This window comes from Drosophila gunungcola, unplaced genomic scaffold, assembly GCF_025200985.1.
Source record: "Drosophila gunungcola strain Sukarami unplaced genomic scaffold, Dgunungcola_SK_2 000022F, whole genome shotgun sequence".
Classification (NCBI taxonomy): Eukaryota; Metazoa; Arthropoda; class Insecta; order Diptera; family Drosophilidae; genus Drosophila; species Drosophila gunungcola.
In genome coordinates, this window is record NW_026453202.1 from 752,735 (window position 1) to 772,372 (window position 19,638).

The 19,638-nt window shown below is 34.9% G+C and overlaps 1 long non-coding RNA gene across 1 annotated transcript; it reads right to left on the reverse strand.

The window, feature by feature from the left end:
* Nucleotides 1–1,944: 1,944 nt before the first annotated feature.
* Nucleotides 1,945–19,361, reverse strand: LOC128263840 (uncharacterized). Its single transcript, XR_008268536.1, has 3 exons — nt 19,324–19,361; nt 2,135–2,162; nt 1,945–2,073 (listed from the first exon to the last, which is right to left on the reverse strand). It is a non-coding gene; the product is annotated as an uncharacterized LOC128263840 (long non-coding RNA).
* Between the last annotated feature and the right edge of the window lie 277 nt (nt 19,362–19,638).

The window sequence follows — 19,638 nt, forward strand, 5'->3', positions numbered from 1 at the left end:
TAGCAGACAGCAATGGTCCTGACGTCCACCTTCACCGAGAAGACAGGAGAAGCCGCCGTTCACTTACGCTTATTACTTGACCTCGCCATTATAATCCAACATAACTCTATGTACATGCCCACACGCCCACAAACACATACACCCTTAGTACCCCAATCAGGCAATATCAAATTGCAAATGTATCCAAACCAGTCCATCCGTTTGAAACGGTTGGAACTTTTGCCAGATGTGAAACTCCGGTTTCCACAGCCAACATCCACCTTCCGATTTCAGCTGATCTGAACAGCTGTGGCTCGTCAAAACGTAAACAAAGTCAACAGGTCAACCATCTTTGTTTATGTTTTGATGAGCTACAGCTGTTAAGATCAGCTACAATTGGAAGGTGGAAGGACGATATGCTCTATGGAAACCGAATTTTCACTTTTTTCAAAAATCCCAAAGGTTTTTCAGTGATGAACTGCGTGGAAAGAGGGCTGCATCGCAGAAACATCGGCTAACTATCCATAATTTAGTCCGTCTTCCTGAAAAGTTAACAACTCCACGTCACCGGACGCAGACTTGTAAATTAAATTTTTCCTGAAGACGGTTGCCGAAGAGCAACCGAAATATATTGACAAAATTACCAAAATTGAAATAATTTTGTGTTTTTTTCAACATCCTGACCTCGAGCCGGCTAACAATTAATATTTAAGAAAAATAATATATATTCTATTTTTTAATATTTTTTGATGTTAAACCTTAATGATAAAATTGTTAACACAATTCACTTTGTTACGTTCTTAACCGATCGCGGTCAATTTAATTATATATATATTTATTCACCCCTGCAGAAACTAAAACAATGTATACTTAACTACGTCCTCTGTCTAACTATAATTACATACACTTTATCCTAAAAAAAAAAGAACAAAAACAAAATGAGTAATATTTGAGAGCAATATTTAACTTTTCGGAAATCATCAGTTGTGATACCAAGCTGAGACGTAAAAGAAAATCTTTAAAATAAATCTTGGTAGAATGCGAGGAACTTCGACACAGATATATATATATCAATGTCCTTATATATATAATTGTCGTAATGAATATCGTAATTTTTTTTCCCCATAAACACAGTTATATATATATCTCAGAATTGACCCCTAGCTAGAGCTCCAAGTAGGTAGGACGACGAGATCCGAAATGGTTGGGTGGTAGAATTTGAAATAAAATTGTTAGTTGTAAATATTTAGGAAAATATACCAGAAGAAGCAGCCAGTAGTGCAAATTCGGCAACCCACATTGCTCAAGAAGATAACCAGAACTATATTTCCATAACTGAGAGACCAATTAATTATTTTTCCCGACAAATCGAGTTAACTAAAGGAGATGAGGATAAAACATAAGTTACGCTATATTTTCACAGATTAAAAATTCAAATTATTTATAAGGAAATGACTTAAACTTTAGCAAAAGAAAAAAATAAAGAATTCTTATGTACTAAAAAGAGTGCAATACATTTCCATGACGATTCTGACTTCCTTATATTCCAAAAAGCTTATGTTGAAATTATATATGCAAGTCTCTTGACGAAATTAGTAAGATGTACCGCAAAACTCAAAGACTTACTGACATATGCAGACTTTAAAAAAAAATATTGAAACGACATAAAGAACTAATACATCCAGGAATCGGAAAAACTACTAAATGGTTTAGAGAAAAATATTAAAATATTATTAAAATAATGAATGTGAAACTTGCAACATTGCTAAAATGGAACATAGAAATACCAAATTGACATTTGAACTTACTCCAGAAAATTCAAAATATAAGAGAAAAATTTGTCATGGATTTTTAAAATTTGCTACCCTAATAGAAGTCACAAGTAGGGATTGGTTAGAAGCTAAAAGAGCTATCATGAAAGTATTTAACGAAAAATAATTAATAAATAAATAAAATAAAAAAAAACGAAATGGGAAAATTACAGGAAATCAAATCATATAAAGATTCTGCATTTATATGTGTTGTTTTACACAATTGGTTAAATTCAGAAGTAATACAAATTCAAATAACAACAAGTGAAAACCGTATATCAGACTTGGAAAGATTTCATAAAATGGTTAATGAGAAATTGAGCATTATAGGAAGTGAAACAGACCTTGAAAATAGGCATACCAAATTTGAATCTGTACATTTATAATCATAAAACAAAACATAATACTACAAATCAACTAAAAGCCAACATATTTATGTGTGCACAATCTCCTGATTATGACACACAAGAAAAGAAAATAAATAGAATTGAAAATTAAATGAAAAACGTAATGATTATGAAATAGATACAAGATATAGACAAGTACCTTTAGTAAAGTCCAAAACTACTAGTCCATTTAAGAAGACAGAACAGTAAGATGAATAGACGAAAAACATTGTAAAGAACAAATAGGGAAAGAAAAATTATTCATCATAAATCGAAATTTAAAAAGAAGAAGAAAATTAATAAGAGTAAATATGATGATAATTCCAGGCAAGCGGAAGAAAATGAACGGACTCAACAACAACTAATTAAAAAAATGATTTTCTCCATAATATTAATAACTATAATTCCAATATCAGTCAGTCAGAGCATCGAAATAAATTCCATTAAGGCCCAAAACGGATATCTTGTATTTAAAACAGGATCAGTAGATTTCCCGGTTAATTATGAATATCATTTTCTAAGAGTAAACATAAAAAAAACTTCGAACAAACCTTCGAAAGTCTTTTGAAAAAAGCTAATGAATTTTGTGACATAATACAAATCCGATATCTAGTAGAAAAACTTAAAAGAGAAATCAATCAAAATAACTTTAGCAAAACGAAGTAAGAGAGGTTTATTCAATATTATAGGACCAGTTTATAAATACCTATTCGGAACATTAGACCAAGATGATAAATATGAGATGGAAGAAAAAATTAATAATTTAGTAGACACTAGTGTTCAGAACACCGATTTAAACATGGTTATCGATGTCATAAATAATGGAATTAAGGTAATCTATAATTAAAGGCAGCCGGCAACATTTTTTAGAATATGTAGAAAATATTGAATTAGGGATGCAGCTGACAAGCTAAGGTATTCAATCCAAAATTATTAAAACATGATTATTTGAAAAACATGAACCCTGAGAAATTGTTGTCAAAACCTCCATTTGGCTTAAAACAGACACAAATAATAGTTATATCTCCCGTTTTCGAAATTATTCCTTATCCCGATGAAAATAAAAATATTTTAATAGAAAATATATTCGACAAATATTTCTTATATAACAATAAAGTATTTAACAAAGAAACAGAAAAAATTGTATTTGACGAATGTATAAATGGAATAATTAAGCAAGAAAATACTGAATGCAATTATACGTAAACATATAAAAATTTCTAATCGAACCAAATATTTTATTGACATAGAATATCCCTAAAGCATTATTAAATCAAAATTGTATTAATAAAGAAATTTCTATAGTTGGAAATAACCTTGTTAAAATCCTTAATTGTTCAGTAAAATTTGGTGAATTCACTTTTTCAAATACAATATTAGATTACACACAGAGCGTTTACGTAAATAATAATGTAAAAAAGATAGAACCATTATCTTATATTCAAACAAAGGAAATAATAGAATCACACACAAAATATTATAATGTATTCCAAATAATGACTTTAACAACTTTTGTAATCATTATTATAAGCATTTTATTGTACTTACTGTATAAATTTAAGATCATACCAAGAGAACTTATTGTAAAATATGTAAAATGAAAAGAAGAAACACAAAAAAGTACAAAAATTGCAAACGATCTACCAAACCAAATTAACATAGAAGAAAATGTAATGTTATATTCAACCCTATCCACCTGAGGACATCCAAATTCAAAGAATGGGGTACTGACATATCCATAATCCCACATAACTTGTAGGGTTCGGGGTAATAGCAATAAACAAAACGTATCACCCATGTCAATTCGGATAGGCCCGGGCAGAAATGTAGAGAAGACTTCCAAACTTCCAATCGGTTATGCCTGCTGAGTAGCATTGTCGCCAAACCGTGACAGCCTAACCCCTTTACTAGTAAAGCCCAGCTACGGCTGCTGCAGGTTTGGGAGCTTGCAACCTCAACTTCGTAAACGCAGCATACGGAACTAAGAGCTGAGCACAAGTGACCTGGGCGAAACTTGGTGAAACGCACGTATCGGGAACCCTAACCTAGGACGTCAGAAGACTTGTACAACAGCCTTTTGGGAGAACCTGCGGATTATACTATTTCTGGGCAGCATGTAGTCCGCTACGGAGTACAACCGATGCAAGCACACATACTTGCAAAACAGCGCCTACACTGGCAGACTTCGGCGATGCCGATCGCCAATAAGAGAAGTCCTATTGTTTTGATTTAGCTTGAAATTTTTTTTTGAGAATCCGACATTGTTCTTTTTATTTAGCATATATTTTAAGTGAATGCCAGATGCCACAACTATTAACCCCGTTTAAATTGAATAACCAGGCTCTTAGAGATCCTGAACAGCACCTGCATCTTCGATGGGCTTAACAAATCGGCAGCGGAAAATATAAGCGTAAGTTTTTATTAACAACAACAGTAGCCATTAAGTATTGGTTCTTGCTGCTTAGCGTCTGACATATATATATAAACATAATTTAATTCAACCGGGATGTGTTAAGAAAGGGCATAACCAAGAGCTTCATTCAATGAATTATTAGAACATGTCTGCAAAAAATTTTTTTAAGAAGTTTAAATTGCAAAGAAGAACATGAATTATTAGAATGTAAATTCAGAAACTGAAAAGAAACATAGAACAAAGAATGAATGTGGAGAATATATATAAATTATCTTGGATTTTGTTACCGTTTGATATGAGCGAATAAATTGTAAAAATACGGTCCGATGCTAGTATAGCGATGCTTTTGTCAACCTACTCGAATATGGTTTAATCTAAAATAAAGCCAAGGGGAAACAGCAAGCAATTTCTACTGTTACTACGGTTGGGAGGGTAGAGAATGGGGGCAAACTACACCTAAGCCACCCACATTGCTGGTATTCTTCTCTTGTTATATATTCTTTAAGGTCCGTCTGTGTCGTCCGATATCTACAGTATTTTGACCAATCATTAAAGTACAGATAGTGCACTTAAAACTTTTCGTAGTAGAACGGGTAAGATATATAGATGACCCACGCCATATCCGACGACCTTTGCACCGAGCCATGCAAGAAGTGCACGAACTCCGATCCGTCTATACGCTAGAAAACTAACAATATCTAGTGAACACCTACCTCTGGGATACTACAGAAAATGGCGCCCAACGTGGGAGCAGATCATACCAATTGGGACAGAAACATAGATGAGATTAGCGCGTGCTTGAGGGCAAGCACGCATCGTAGCACAGGATTTTCGCCGTACTTTTTGTGTTTCGGACAGAATATGGTGATAAACGGCAAGGTCTATGAACTTCTGAGGAAATTGAATTTGATTAGAACGTCTGATCTGATGCAATTGACTCGGAGGCAGGCACAGGTAAAAGTAAGGGAAGCTAACACCGCTAACGCTAAAGTATATGTCTTGCGAAGCCGTTCAGTTAGCTAGCCCCAGTTTTCATTAAGGCTAAAGTGTGGAAGAAAATTAGTCATATATACTACGAATTAGCATCCGTAGATGACAAACCTCTGGGGTATACCACTTAAAAGATATAAGGACCTAAAAGAAGAATGTCCGACCTTTTTTCAGTTAATACTTCTTCGATATAGGACTCTAGCAGAATTAACTGCGGTGTAGGGTTCGGGGTAATATCAATAAACAAAACGTATCACGCATGTCAATTCGGAAAGGCCCGTGCAGAAATGTAGAGAATACTTCCAAACTTCCAATCGGTTATGCCTGCTGAGTAGCATTGTCCACACACACACACCCACTTAGATCTCTCCCGCTCTCTATCGGCGTGCGAAAGTTAAAAAAGGAAAAATGAGCGAGTTTGGGAAAAGTCCCGTTTTTTGTGGATCTAGAAGTTTCCAATTCGCGCTGCCTGAACCAACGCGGAGAGATGCTCGCTCACTTGATTTTGGGAACGATAAGCAACCACAAGTATTTGGTCAGCAGTATTAATTTTAAACTTTAGTATTGACACGTGCATAGCCTGTACCAAAAAAGCCAGAAAGAACATAGACCATCGCGCTCTTACAAGAAGAAAAGAGCCTACGGTTAAAACAATAAAGTTGATCAAACTGCAAGGGTAATTATTTGTGTTAAATGAAATGTGCGAGTGTAATCTCACAATGTGTCTATGTATGTAGAGCACGTTCATCGGAGGCCGGCCAGAAAGCACACGAGTTATAGTAAGTTGTAATAACTACAAATTCAGAGAGGATTTTAATAAAAGTTTATGTGTTCGGTTAGGTTGTTCAAACGGAATAAACGGATTCAAACCAAACCTTCGCCAAAGAATTTTATGTGTTTATAATTATGTATGTGTGAGTGTATAAATGCTAACAAAGTATTTTCTGGAGCTCTGCGGAGTGGGTGTCGTTTAGCAACATCCTGCCTTGTGCTGATGTTGCATTTCTTATGTCAATCCTATGTGGGACAACGAACGGCTAGCTGCCGGTCGCTGTCGAATTGGAAGGGGGTAGCACGGGGAGGTTTAAGCGGTGGCGTAGTCGATGGTACCGGTATGGTAACTCCTCCCCCCCGAGAATGGAGCGATGGCCACATCTGTGGTATATCCAGAGCGACATTGTGCAGAAAAGCATTGGGGGTCAAGATTGTTTTTGTTTTTCTAACTCTCCATATTGCCAGTTCTGCTTACTTATTGTAGTGGTAAGCACTATGTGGTCCATTTATTTCGATCGAACAGTTAGCATATTTGATTGCTAGCGCCCCCGATACTGTCATATCTTGTCCACACGTGCTGTTTACAGGTAAGTCCAAGGATTTGAATCGCATATTGGTGGTTTGTTCGTTAAAATCTTCCGCAAACACTCCTTTCCTTTTATCTCAACACCCAACTCTTCGCTCCCGCAAATAAAAGTTTCACGAACTTTTGAACATTGGTTGTTAAAGAAGCTTAATTTATACTTATTAATTTCTACATAATTTGGTATTACTAATAAATGTGTTCCATTAATTGGAATTGGTATAACATGATATAATTGATAGACAGTTGGCTCAAAAATTGGAGCTCTTACCCTAAATATTATGCCTGTTTCATTTATTTGTGCCTGTATATTTATGAGTTCATATACTTGTTCTTTTGAAACAATTTTGAGCCCTTGACTCTCGACAAACTGTAAAATTCTATCTAACTCTGTATCTGCTAAAATGAATTTAGGCACAATGCGAAGTTTCGCTAACTATATGCTCTCCGCAACATTTTTTCAAGTGCACTGCTAACAAATCAATACTGTAACTAATCCTATTCAAATGCAGGAGCATATGTATTTCATTGTGCTCTTGTGTTAATTCCTTAAATACGTTATTTTTATAATTTTTTATAAACAAAATTATATCTTCCTGCTCCTTGTTTAAATGCTTAGTAATTTTCGTAAACATATTCAAGGTTTTCTGATAAAAGGTTCTTTGCTCGTCCGCTTCTTTTGTAAGAAACCTTGTTTCGTTTCTTAATTCTTTTCCTGTATTTCCTATTTTCTCCTCATTATACGCGTTCATATTTCCGGAAACTTTTTTCTACCATGCTTCCTAATCTATTAAAAATTCCCCTATTGACCCTACTTCTTGGTCTAAGTGTTTCTAGCTTCTCATTCACCTGGTACAATTTTTCCTTAACCACCTGGACTGCCTCACCTGAGAATCTAATATTCTCTATGTCTAACAACGCATTTTCAATCTGTGCAATATTACCTTCGTAGTCCTTAAAGTTTATTATATGGTCGAACGTCTTCGCTCCGACCATTACTCTTGCCTTTCCCAGCTCCATTTTTACGATCGCTTCTTCTCGTTTTAGTGTTTGCACGTCCATTGTCTGTCCATGGACCAATATGCACCTGTAACCGTGATTGATTAATTTTTATTTTGTTTAATTTTTTTTTTAGTTTTTGATATATGTATCTTTTGTTTCCTTTTTGTAACGAATGTAACCCCATTATCCTCATCTACTGTGAACCTAGGTGTTAGTTTATTTCTTCTATTCTCCTTCCTATGAACTACATCTCCTTTTTCCAACTCCATGGGTTCCTCTCTTCCCTCGTTTAGTGTTCGCGTCTTTTTCTGTTTTTGTCTTTCTAACCTGTCCTTAACTTCCTTATACAATTCCTCCTGATAAGCATTTAACTTCCTTAGGTACTTATGCTCCATATCAAAATTGATCTCTCGTTCAAAAACGTGTGTTCTCCCCGAGAACAATTCGAACGGCTTCAATTTGGTACTGGAGTGTATTGAGTTATTATATGCTAGGAAAACTTCATCTAAAACTTCCTCCTGCTCATTTTTTAGTTTTAAGTCCTTCCTTGTTTTCATAATTATTCTATAAATTTCTGTCAGCGTTGAATGAAGCCATTCAACCGGTGAGTTGCTGGACGATTGTTGAAACGACGTCACATGCAATTCAATTCCGTATTGCCTACAGAAATCCCTGAATAACGCCGAGGCATACTCTGCCCCTTGGGGACACCGTACTGACTTGAACTTCTTTATTGATTTAACAACAATTAAACTATCTCTTGCCGGTATGGTGTACGCCACAGCAAACCTTGAACACTTGTCTATTATTGTTATAACGTAGCTTTTGTTGATTGTGGATAAATCCGTATGAACGACGTCAAGTGGCTTGCACGGAGTTTCCGTATTTTGAAATACCACCTTTAGTGGTTGCCGATCATATTTCAATGTATGGCAAGTTTCACACGCATAATGACCTGTGTTACTCGGTTTTTTATAAATGGAAAATAAATGTCACGTCTCATCTTCCAAAACGTTTCATCTATTCCCCAATGAATGTCTGAGGTATGATACCTTTGTATTTCTTCTTTTTGTTCACTAATATCTGTTATTTCCCACATGAGGAAATTTCTTATACTGTTCTTAAAAGGTGTCACCACTATTCTGTCTGATGTCGGCCCAACCTCAAATATTAACTGGATATTAAAGTAATTCAGTAACTTTTCCGCCACATGAATGCTATTTAATTCCAGTTCACTTGTATGACCCGCACAAGTGTCCCGAGTTGACTCTTGTTTACTGTTGTGAACTTGTAGTTCAATTCTGCTCAAGGCGTCTGCCACGACGTTTTGTGACCCCTTTTTGTAGGTCACCTCGTAGTCATATTCCAATAGTTGCAGCTTCCACCTCACCAACTTGGAATTGGGTTCTTTAAATCCTATGAGCCAAGTTAGTGGGCGGTGATCTGCGCCTATTGTGAATTTGTGACCGAACAAGTATGGTCTTAAGTGTTTTATACCCCAAACTATGGCAAGCATTTCCTTCTCTACTGTGGAAAAATTGACCTCAGCCTCACTTAACGTTCTGCTCGCAAATGCGATTGAGCGATCACTTCCAATCGTTCCTTGTGATAACACCGCACCAATAGCAAAATTTCTAGCATCTGTGGTTAAAATAAAGATCTTTGTAAAATCTGTCAACAATGGATCTTGCAAATTTGAAAAGTTTTTGTATACTCTTCATATATGATTATTTGTTGTTTCTCTTTTAGTCTCTTAGTTAATGGTTTGGTTATTTTTGCAAAATCTTTTATGAATTTCGTGTTATATCTAATGAGTCGAAGAAACGACTTTATTTCCTTTGGTGTTTTGGGCAAAGGAAAAAGCTTTATGGCCTCAATCTTCTTTGTGTTTGGTCTGACTCCTTCTTGTGTTACTACATGCCCTAAATACTCTATTTCCTCCTTAAAAAATTCTGATTTATCTGTTTGAAGTTTAAAATTTGCTCCACTTCACAGTGGGAGGGATTGAAAAAAAGTTGCAAAAATTAATAACTCCAAAATTATCAATAGATTTAAAACTTTTAGTATGTTATCTTATGTTCATGGGGTCGCTGATTCCGAATCTGAAATTGGATTTTCAAAATTCAAAATGGCGGACTGAATATGATGACTTTTCTAAAAACTGATTAATTCTCATTGAAACTTGTTATTAAATTACTTCTAATCATTATTTTTAATTTTTTTATATAAATTTATATATTTTTAAAAAGGATTTGTGATAATTTTGTTTTATAATTATATATTACGCTTAGGATTAGCTGCTTTTGCTAAAGCACTCAGGATGTGCCACGAGAAGGCTCCTAAACCGATTTAACATCGCGTTTTTTTTGTTTTGGTTTTTTAATTTTTTTTTTAATTTTTAATTTTTTTTATTTTTTAATTTTTAATTTTTTTTTGCATTTTTTTAAAATTTTCTTATATGTTTTCATTTATTTATTTTATTTTTATTTTCTGAAAGCTTAATTTCATCAAGTTCATTAAGTATATTTGACATATTATGTTTATCCTCATCATAGAATTCTTCTTCTTCTTTTTCAACTGAAGATTTACTTTCAGTTGCAGCCTCTAATAATAAGTCAATTACATCTTTAGGTAATGACAATAATCTTGTTCGTTCGAGACGCGAAGAAAGGTTTATAGAGGATATTTTCGGATCAGAAGTGTCCATAGCTCGATTAAAAACATCTTCTAAAGATGTTATGCGGCTATGTTTTTTACTCAAAAATTGTCTATAATTTTTATAATCTTTATTTGGAGCCTCTGATGCTTCCTCCCCAAGCATACCTATAGGAAGCAAACTTGCACTTATTATTTTAGAGCCGTGCATACAAATTTTGTGAAGTGTTGCTGACATAGGGTACCAATCATAATATTTAATATAAATTTTTGCAGTAGCAGTAGCAAATTCATCAAATTTATCGGAGTCAAGAGGACTTTTTGTTGACAGTGCTATTAGAATAGTTTGTAAGTTACAAACAAGTTGTGAATCTAAGCCTAAGATTTCAGCAAACAATTTTGGATTTGCAAAAGCTCTGCGGGCTGTATTGCCATCGTTTGTAGTTCCAGAGCCACCAGGTTTCGGTTTATCTACTCTCAGTCCCAATTCTTTCCAAAGTCTAGCTTGAATAAGTTTTTTTCGTTCTCGAAAGGAATCTCTCTGCAATTCAGTTCTCAACTAAGGATTGAAGCTCAGCTTTGGCAAAGGTTTCCGTAACTAAAATTGTTTCTTTTGGTGGCCTGCATGCAGATTTAGCTTCTCTTACATTATTATATGGAGGTCAAATGTCTGCTCCAGAATCTTTTGAGGCTTAACGCATTTTTACATACAATTCCTTAGACATAGAACCATCCAAAATAAATGCTAAGGCTTCTTCCACAGATTTTTTTTAATTGCTTTATGTGGGGACTCTATTAGTTTCCGAATTTTGGTAGGCTGTTCAGGTGTTTTTAATATTTTCTTAAGAATGACATTTAAGTATACTTGCTTAGAATGGTTTGCCGCATACCTACAAGCCATCAATAGTTTTTCTGCATTATGGTTGTGTTCTGCACTCAAATTTGCAATTTCGTATCTCTTAGAACGATTCTGTCTAGAACTGAATTCTATTTTTGGACGACCAGGGCCCGCATGACTTACAATTCTTTTTTCAAGTAATCTGAATCCTTCGGTTTGAATATTAAAAACAGAATTCATCCAGTTTGTGGGGTGGGGTGGGGTGGGCGAAAGGGGCAAGCGCCCCGGACGCCAAATCTAAGAGGCGCTAAATCGAGTCCGACTAGCAATATATGTTTCGAGAATTCATATTTTCCCGCGGCGCTGAGCATGTATATATATATATATATATATATGCATATATATATGCATGAGAATACAAGTGTAAGTGATTAATTAATAATTGCCTAAAATTTTCACTTTAAAAAACACTTCCTCACCCTGTTGCAGTCGAATTCAAGAGCAAAGGGAATGGGGAGAACGAAAAACGAAACCGAAATTTCTGCCTGACGCGTGCCAGGGTATATCCGACCATAACAATGCCTTGTAGTTAAAATCACACATGGCAGATAATCAAATATTAACATTTTGGCGTTGCCTATAGCAACTTTACAATAACTTCCAAAATGTTATTACATTTAATCAATAAAAATCATTTATATATCATCTTAAAAATTAATAAATATACTAGCGCTTCTAAAAAAGGGTATTTAAAAGTCTACACAGTTCCTTTTCTTCTTCTGCCGTCCAATCCTCTCCCTATTTCAGCCGCTGCTTCTAATTACTTCGAAATAAACAACTACAAAAAAATTCGAACTTCGGCAGTAGCAGAAGTGCCGACAGAATTTTCTCAGCCTGCTTTGTTTTGAACTTCGCTAGATGAAGCCCATGTGATTTTTTTTTGTTTTTCGAACGATAAATGCAATTCATTAGCTGAAATTTATTCTAATGACTTAAATGGTACGAAATTGTTTCACGATATCAAAGATGTCATTTTTCTTCTGAAAAGGGACAATAAAAAGGGAGAAAGTCTTGATCTCACTCCAAAAGGAATACTATTGTATATTTCATCGCTGGGGTTAGAGGCGTACAAAACACTTGTGACGGCATTGAAAATTTTGCTGACTCTACCATTGTCCGTGGCTTCGTGTGAGCGATCATTCAGTAAACTGAAATTGATAAAATCTTATCTCCGCACAACCATGAACCAAGACAGGCTGTCAAATTTAGCTATTTTATCTATCGAAAGTGAAGTAGCAGATTCACTCGACTACAATGATATTATTGCTGAATTTGCGGCAATGAAGGCCAGAAAAGTTATATTCTAAAATTAATATTTTTTTGTCTTGCAAAACACAACTAATAATGTTTTTTTCAGTTGTAACTGAATCGATATGAAATACAATTCTTCAAACATATAAGCTTTTAATAATTAATAGCCTATTTACACTTAAAATACTCCTAAAGCGGAATTTTTCGCTTTGCCCCGGGCGCCAGCAACCCTAGATCCGCCACTGATACGCAAGCTTGCAAAAAATGTGGAAGCGCGCTAGGTTTTTTATTTATTTCTTTCTTAAAACAAAAAACGCGCAAAAAGGTGCTTTTTCAAAAACAGCACATTTCAAGGAATAATTCCGAGTAATTCACATATTTATATCTAGGGGAACGAAGGGGAACGCCTATTTGGAAGTGTCGCAAACATTGAAAATCGTATAACTTTGTATTGAAAATAATAAAAAAATATTTTTTCGACTTTTTTGAAGAAAAAAACTATTATTTTTGATTTTCGTAACATTATTAGTTGTAACAAATAATAAATAGTTTTGTATCACATAGAAATAAAAATTTATTTGTATTTAAGGCAAGGTACATTTATCTGAGTTTCAAGCAATATTTTCTATTTAAATTCCTTGTAAAAATTGTAATTTTTAACCAAATGCTTTGAAACTTTGACAAATACCAGTTCAATATATCCGTTTTTAATACAGCTAACTACTTTTTTGAAATTCCGAAATCGGTTTTTTGCCACTTTTTGGATTTTCTGGCCCACTGTGCACTTATCCTTTTAAAAACTGTTCTCAAGTCTTGCATGTGACTTTGCAAAGACGGTTTGTCAATCCAAATGACATCCTTACATATTCAAAGTGCCCGTTATCTGTTGTAAATGCTGTTTTTGGAATGTCCTATTTTTCCATCCCAACCTAATGGTATCCGCTAGCCAAATCATATACCGAGAAATACATGACCTTACCCAGTTTATCAAGTAGTTCGCCAATTACTGGCATTTTACTGTCTTCTCATTCAACTTCCTAAAATCGACCACCAATCTCCACTTTTGTTTTCCTGATAGGCCCATATTCTTTGGTACTAGCCAAACTGGTGCACTCCAAGGTGAGTGACTGTGCCTAATAACTTTCTGTTCTAACAACCATTGTTTATTAAAACTGGTAAGGTAACAATTGTTCTAGTCGCCTCCTCCAGGAAATGTATGTCAGTGGTCCTATTGGGCTTCAAATGGACCTTAACTGTCCCTGTCTTAGTTCTTAATACGAGATTTTCTAAATCTAAACTTGCACCTAACTTAAATAATATATCCATTCCCAATAATCCATCAAACCAGGAATGGAAATGAAATAGAAAGAAATTTAACGATTCCCCTTTGGCAATTTTCTGCAGCTCAATATCTTTTACATAACTGTTTATTTTATGACTTCCTATTGGTGTTTTAATAACAAAGTTTTCTTCCAATTGTAACTGTTGATCTTTACTAACTATTGCGGGATTAGATATGCATTCGTAGCTCCCGAGTCTATTAATATTTAGTTCCTTTTTGATCCTTCCTTTAACTACCACGTATGGTAATACCCTTATATACCCTGTTTGTTTTTGGAGTCATTTTGACGAAAATTTCCTTCATCCTCAATGTTATTCAACTAGTGTTCATCTTCTCTTTCTACTGTATTTAATTGGCCTGACTGCCATCGCTTGGCACTTCTAGGCCCAGTTCATGAATATTCTCCAACCTCCTGTTTTGGCACAATTGCTTTTCTATTATAACCTAAAGAATTAGAGGTTGACTGATCGTCATATCCTACCTAAATTGCCTTTCAGACCTGTTACAAACGCCTCCAGACACGTTTCCTCGTATAACTACTTCTGGTTTTTATTCCTTATTTGCCTAAGGACCATCAGTCCCATAGGTGTTTGGTCCATTCCTGTAATCATTAAAAGGATCTCTTCTGCGTTTAACATAAACTCGTTTAACCTTTTTTTTTTCCCCCATATAAACGTGCATCGACCGGATCACATCGGAAATTTTTACCGTGCCTAACATCTCAAACGTTGCTTGTTCCATTCCTAAATTTTCCTGATGCGTCATTGTATTAGCTTCCCTGTTCTGTACTGCTCTAGAAGTTGAGGGCTCAAAATTTAAATCGTTGGCAAACTTGTAGCCTTTTTGATAACTTTACTTCTAGTCAGAGGTCTAAGTGACTCTTTGACTTTGCTGATTTTTGACATATACAATTTTATTTTGTTTACTCCTTAAATTATTATTATACCCTTGCAGAGGGTATTATAATTTCAGTCAGAAGTTTGCAACGCAGTGAAGGAGACATTTCCGACCATATAAAGTATATATATTCTTGATCAGTATCACTAGGAGAGTCGATCTCCGTCTGTCCGTCCGTCTGTCCGTCCGTCTGTCCGTCTGTCAGTCAGTCCGTCCGTTTCTACGCAAACTAGTCTCTCAGTTTTAAAGCTGTCTGCATGAAAATTTCCCAAAAGTTGTCTTTCTATTGCAGGTAGTATATAAGTCGGAACGAGCCGGATCGGACAACTATAGCATATAGCTCCCATAGGAACAATCGGAAAAATGAAGGAAACAAAATTATAACTTTGCTGTTTCTCAATTTTTTTTTTTAGTTTTTCGACATATAGTAATGGTTAAATAATTCAGAATTACGGTTTAAATTTCATTAAAATCGGACGACTATATCATATAGCTCCCATAGGAACAATCGGAAAAGTAAATACAAAAAAATTACAACTTTGCTGTTTTATAATTTTTTTTTTAGTTCTTCGACATATTGCAATGGATAAATATTTCAGAATTACGGTTTAAACAATAATATATAAAAACATTTTGTTTAAATTAAACTTTTCTATGTTGTTGTTTTTTTTAATTCTTTTAGACTTTGTAATAATTTGATAGTTTAGAATAACGCTTTTAGTTTTATTGAAATCGGGAAACGTTATTATATAGCTTCCATAAAAATTGTCGATTATTTAAGCTGCAAATTATCATAGCTTCAAAGTTTTACGCAAGTAAATAATAATTTTAATGTTTTCAAGAATATTTAGTTTTTGAAATAGCTGCAAGGGTATATGAACTTCGGCTTGCCGAAGTTTGCTTCCTTTCTTGTTTTTTGCTTATGCTTAATATAAATTTTCTTAGCTTAGATTCACCAAATACCCTTGCGCGATGCAGTGGTCTTTCGGATTTCCTTCTCTGTTTACTTTCTTTTTTTTATGGTGTTCATGAGTTACTCTTGCGCGATGCAGTGGTACTAATGGCAGCAACTAATAAATTTTTTTTTGTTTCTACACTTTATTTTTTTGCACCGTGCTGAAGCTAACTGGAATTCCAGCGCGATGCATTTAGATATTTTCTTTTTATATTATTTTTTTTTTTTTATTTATTGGCAGGCAGAGTATCCAACCAGCGACCTGAATTTCTTTCCCCAAGCTGCATGTTTGACGTTCGCGTCCAACATCGAACCTCAAACGTCATACTCCCAACTCACTCCGTCGAACTATATGATTCGATGACGTTGCGGTTCACCAGGTTGCATTGCAACGATATTCACAGTCAGCACAGTATTTCAATTAATTTATTCTTGCCAATGTTCTTTGTTTTCTCCCTTTTTCCTTTTTTTACTCATTTCATGCCCTTATCAATTTTATCGTTATTATATATGTGTAACCTTTCTTTTTTCTATTTACACCACACACCTCACTTCCATCACATCACTATTTTAACTTACTGTTGCATATAAATTATAAAAATAATCGTTTTTATCACTTCGGTCCTTCTCAGTTCTCGGAATATGGTATGTCCTTTTTCCTTCTTCCGGCTGATAGGTCCGGCTGCGCCAGTTATAGTAAGTTGTAGTTATTATTATTCAGAGAGGATTTTAATAAACAGTTGATGTGTTCGGTTAGGTTGTTCCAAACGGAATAATCTTTATTGTGGCTTGAGATTCAAACCAAACCATAGCCAAAGAATTTTATGTGTTTACAATTATGTATGTGTGAGTGTATAAATGCTAACAAAGTATTTTCTAGAGCTCTGCTGAGTGGGTGTCGTTTAGCAACATCCTGCATTCTGCTGATGTGGCGGTGGCGGTGGCGTAGTCGATGGTACCGGTATGGTAACTCAAGCGCTCGTCGCGGGCGCTGTTGCCCTTATATCTTTATAACAAAATACATATTTATACATCACCGTGCCTGGCCGGCCGACATTTTGCTGCGAAATCTGTGCGTTGCTGAAGCTCACTTACGCCAACTCGTGACAACCTAACCCCCTTACCAGTAAAGCCCAGCTAGGGCTGCTGCAGGTTTGGGAGCTTGCAACCTCATCTTCGTAAACGCCGCATACAGAACTAAGAGCGGAGCACAAGTGATACCTGGCCGGAACTTGGTAAAACGCACGTATCGGGAACCCTAGCCTAGAACGTCAGAAGACTTGTACAACAGCCTTTTGGGAGAGCCTGCGGATTATACTATTTCTGGGCTGAAATAAACAGGCCAGCAAACCTGTGAAGATGGTTTGGCACTTTTAGCAGCATATAGTCCGTTACGGAGTACAACCGATGCAAGCACATATACTTGCAAAACAGCGCCTACACTGGCAGATGTCGGCGATATCGATCGCCCATAAGAGAAGTCCTGTTGTTTTGATTTAGCTTGAAAATTTTTTTGAGAATCGGACACTGTTTTTATTAGCTGTTTCTTTTTATTTAGCATATAATTTAACTGAATGCCAGATGCCACAACTATTAATCCCGTTTAAATTGAATACCCACGCTCTTTGAGAAATCCTAAACAGCACCTGAATCTTTGATGAGCCCAACGAATCGGCAGCGGAAAATATGTGCGTAAGTTTTTTTTTTAGCAACAACAGTAGCCATTAAGTATTGGTTCTTGCTGCTAATCGGCTGACATATATATAAACACAATTTGATTTAACCGAGATGTGTTAAGAAAGGGCATAACCAAGAGCTTCATTAAATTTATCAAGTAAAGTCATGAATTATTAGAATATGTCTGAACAAAATATATTTAAGAAGCTTAAATTGCAAAGAAGAACTTGAATTATTAGAATGTAAATTCAGAAACTGAAAAGAAACATAGAACAAAGAATGAATATGGGGAATATATATAAATTATCTTAGATTTGTTACCGTTTAATATTAGCGAATAATTTGTATAAGTACGGTCCGCTGATAGTATAGCGATGCTTTTGTCAACCTACTCGAATATGGTTTAATCTAAAATAAAGTGTTTGCCAAGGGGTAACAGCAAGCTATTTCTACTGTTACTAAGGTTGGAAGTGTAGAGAATGGGGGCAAACTACACCTAGCCACCCACATTGCTGGTATTCTTCTCTTATTATATATTCTTTAGGGTCTGTCTATGTCGTCCGATATCTACAGTATTTTGACCAATCATTAAAGTACAGATAGTGCACTTAAAACTTTTCGTAGTAGAACGGGTAAGATATATAGATGACCCACGCCATATCCGACGACCTTTGCACCGTGCCATGCAAGAAGTGCACGAAATCCGATCCGTCTATCCGCTAGAAAACTAACAATATCTAGTGAACACCTACCTCTGGGATACTTCAAACTCTATGCACATGTCCACACGCCCACACACTTACACCCTTAGCACCCCAATCAGCCAATATCTATTTGCAAATGTACCCAAACCTTAGACTAAACATCCAGAACGAATCAAATTACATTATCAGTTCGTTCCCACACTTTCGGACCCTCAATGGAAAATTACCATGCGAATGAATCCTGAAGATTCTAGACTAAACAATCGGATTGAGTAGCTGGTGCATTATCAATCAACAATCCAAAGGGCAATTAGAAAACTCACTCAATTAAAGCTAACTCCACTCATAGAAAGCTCTAAAGCTCAAAACCAAGGTATGATCGTCAAAGAAGTTTAAGTTAAGAAGAGAGTTCAGTTTGAGACTTGTCTTAAGACAGTCATTGTTCTTCCAAAATAAATATATGTGTAACCATTTTAAAAATAAATTAAATAAAGCTTTTTTAATATTAAACTTATGGATCGGAAATTTAATTAAATACATATTTATTCCCCCATGCAGAAACTAAAAAAATTATGCATAAATACGTCCTCAGTCTAATTATAATTACATCTGAAAATTCATCTTAAAAAAAAAGGTTAGTTAGAGCAATATTTTAATTTTAGCAGGTCATCAGATAAGAGACAAATTTCTCATGGATTTTTAAAATTTGCTACCCTAATATAAGTCACAAATAGGGATTGGTTAGAAGCTAAATGAGCTATCATGAAAGTATTTAACGAAAAATTTAACGAAATGGGAAAACCACAGGAAATCAAAGCAGATCAAGATTCAGCAATTATGTGTGTAGCTTTACACAATTGTTTAATTTCAGAAGGATTACAAATTCAAATAACAACAAGTAAAAACGGTATATCAGACGTGGAATGATTTCATAAAATGGTTAATGAGAAATTGAGAAATATAGGAAGTGAACCATACATTGAAAATAGGGATACCAAATTTGAACTAATTTTGTACATTTATAATCATAAAACAAAGCATAATACTACAAATCAAACAACAGCCAACATATTTATGTATGCAGGAACTCCTGATTATAACACACAAGAAAATAAAATAAATAGAAATAAAAAATCAACTACATTCACTTCAGACGTGTTTCCGATCGCTCCGCCGCAAAAAACCAGAATAGAAGCAAACTTCGGCAAGCCGAAGTTCATATACCCTTGCAGCTATTTCAAAAACTAAATATTCTTGAATAAAATTATTATTTACTTGCGTATATGTTTAAAATTTTTGAAGCTATGATAATTTGCAGCTT